Source organism: Bactrocera latifrons, unplaced genomic scaffold (assembly GCF_001853355.1).
Source record: "Bactrocera latifrons isolate USDA-ARS-PBARC rearing strain unplaced genomic scaffold, ASM185335v1 scaffold_142, whole genome shotgun sequence".
Taxonomy (NCBI): domain Eukaryota; kingdom Metazoa; phylum Arthropoda; class Insecta; order Diptera; family Tephritidae; genus Bactrocera; species Bactrocera latifrons.
In genome coordinates, this window is record NW_017534875.1 from 6,172 (window position 1) to 9,629 (window position 3,458).

The following is a 3,458-nucleotide window of genomic DNA, read 5'->3' on the forward strand; positions in this document are numbered from 1 at the left end:
TATCTGTGTAAATAGGCATAAGCGTATAAATAAATATATATGAAAATGTTACAAAATACAAAAAAAAAAAAAAAAAAAAAAAATAACAGAAAGTTCATTTAATGCGGCTTTTGCTTCTGTGAAATGTTTGTAAAACTTAAATATTTCATTAGAATAGTATGTCCTTTATTTATTAAAGTGAAATTCTTATAATTATGCTTACAGTTTATTTTACTTAATTTTTATTTATCTTTTATTTGAATTCGAAAGAAAACAATATTATTTAGCACGCGCCGAGAGGAAAACTTTCGGAAATTTTCTCTGAAGCTCAAATACACAAAGACAACACAATTTTTCCTCATTTTAAAATATACGGTCACCTATTGACGTTTTAAAAGGTCAAATTGTTAATATAGAAATATAAAAGAAGACTAATGGTACTCAAGTTTTACGAGTTTGTGTCGATGTGACCTCAAAGTGTAAACTCATTCAATAAGAGAACTTTCACTGTTTAAATTTAACTATTTCAGAGAAATGTGGCAATATAGCCATTCAGTGGGTTGGTCCATATACTCAAGAAAACATACTAAACAGGCATGTTTTTTCAAAAACCAAAGGCAGGAGATGTAATCGATTGTACGTCTAGAGAGTCTCTGTACTACATAGTTTCTAAAATACTAATAATAATGACTGATAAGCACTGCTTGTTATACAATTCATATGGAGAATGCTGACAATAGCTTTTAGCGATCACTTTCAGGCAGTTACGTTACTGTATTTTATTTTCGCTATTTTGGAGCTTTTTATCCTGAGATGCTAAATCTGCTCTCTAATTTTCAAATGGATAATGTATTGATCGAGTTTTTTTATTCTGAAGACTTATTAGAAAATACTTGAATATTTTCATAAGACTGTGGTGATTCTTTTGACCTAATGATCAGTATTCAAGAAGCTATAGTGAGTTTTTAATTGCCTAAGGTGGAGTTATTTTCTTATGCGAATGTAAATTCACCAAAATTCATAGGCAAACTGGTATTCTTTTATAATTGAAAGTATAAAGGAACAGTTTGACTAGTAAGAGACCCCGTACATTGAAATAAAGAAAACCTGCGAGTTCATGCTACAATACTCACATTTTAACGAAGTCCAGAGTTCGGGCAGGCTCACAGTTCAACGGGAACTTTTTCAAATTTGCAATAGCACTAGCATTCAACATAACATTTACCTACTGTTTTGGCTTCAGAGATGAGTGTGCTGTAAAGAAATACTTTACTACGTTCAAACAGGTCAATTAACAATTGCAATTGTGGTTTCCTTCGTACTTGAGATTTGTCTGAAAAATGTTTTGCTTTTGATTGTGAAATTATTGGTAATACGTTCGATTTTAATGAAATTTAAATTGTTTTACAAAATATAAAGCATTTTTTATTTTGGTTCTTTTTTAGTTAAAATCGGTTTTTAATTTTTTTTAATACACTTTACAGAGTTGTATAGAATAATTCTTTTTTATTGTTTCAATTTGGGCTCAACCGAGTACTAATTGTGCAATTAGCTAATTGTTCTATTGTATGTCAAAATATTTCTTGATTGCACCATTACGACTATGTTTGAACGTGGGCTAAATTGTTTTTTAATTTTTTGAGCATGACAATATATTTTATTTAACATTAGTTAGTTACTAAAAATTTTAAAATATAATTGCGCCTAAATGCATATAAAATATAATAAGTCATTTTATATAAAAAAAGGGAAGCGTGCTTAAACTGATTTATGCTACTGTCACGTTTCGAATATTTGTCTTCTTTATTGGCGTAGACATTCCGCATATTAGTTAATGAAAAATCATGAACAAATAAAAACTAATTTTACAAATTTCAAAAATTATTTTATGAAAAATATTTTATTTTAATTAATAAGAAAAATTTTCGAGTTAAAAAATTTAGTAAATATTTAAAAACAAATCACAAAATATATAAAAATCTTGTGGTAATTTTGATTTTTATAAATTATAAGGATTAATATTCACCAAATGCCTTTAAGTTTTTTAAGAATTAAATGGAAAAATATGTAGAAAAACGCGGTGAATGAAAATAGTGTAAGAAAATTTAAAAAAAAATTGTTGTTAATGTTGTAAGTTTCACGAACTTAGTACGAAGGCAGATGAGTTACGCAAGATACGTATTACGAAAATTTAAATAATAAAGAAGAGTAAAAATGCGAAAGTTTGAAATTGAATAAAAAATTAAAAAAAAAGATAGCAGAAATATTAGTAAAATATTAAACTGGCAGTTGAGGAAGTGGAAAGTATATGGCAATAATGGGTAAGGTTACGTGTTAAATCACAAGTTGTATATATTTATATCACATGTATGTATTCCCAAACAAAAAATATATGCAAATAACAATAAAAAAATCAATTGATGTGGTTTCGCAAATGCTTCGGTCTTCAACAAAAGCAACAAATATTTATACTCCTGTCTGTTCTATAATTATAAAGTGACTGAGACTTCGAAGCAAGCTTAAAAACATATATACTACAACTCGTCACAAAAGAAACAATTACACATTTGATAACGATAAGTGAACGCAATCAAGAAACATATACACAAACATTTGATTGTGTGTACAATGCAAAGCACAAGAGCCCAATAAGATATTCATCACCAAAGCATTTGTATCCAAATAAAAACACAAAATAACGAGAAAAATCTGATAAACACACACACACACGTGTTTAATAAAAAAATATTAAAGTTTATCACGGCAAAGCGGAAATTAATTAAAAATGGAAATATTTTTAATGGCAAGCAGCGAATAAAATGCAAAATATGAATAATAATAATATAAACAGAGTAACAGAAATTGTTTGAAAAGCAACATGAAAACAGAAAATTTGGCGACTGCAAACAAGTATTACACACGTAAATGCAGTATAATGGTGATTTTACTTGTATGTGTAGTGGGCGCCTAAAATATGAATGCAATAAAAATTCCATTTAAACAAATAAAGAAAGACCTAGCCTAGCAATTAAAGTTCAGTGTTAACAATTCATAAATGTAAGCCAACAAAGTATTGGCATACATAGCCAAATACATACATACAGCATAAATATTGACCAAGTAATCGTCTGCATGTTTACCTAAAGAAAAAACAAAACAAAAATCAGGAAAAAACGAAAACTATATAATAATAATTAAGAGTCAAAGAAAGCAGTAGCTACGAGGACGCAAACAAGCTACAAACATACATATTTACATATAAATTTATTTGAGCACATAGCAAGGTTCGGCAGTGTTTTTGTTAGGCGCATGACGATTTTGGTAAACTAAATTTATTAGACAAAAAAAAATGTTTTTTCGTTGTAAATATTTGAATTTTTTAAGCATAATTTTTGGCAATTTAATTAATTTGGAAATATTTACAGGTCATACAGAATTCTCATAATATTACTTATGCCTCAAAATGCTTTGTTCAATTT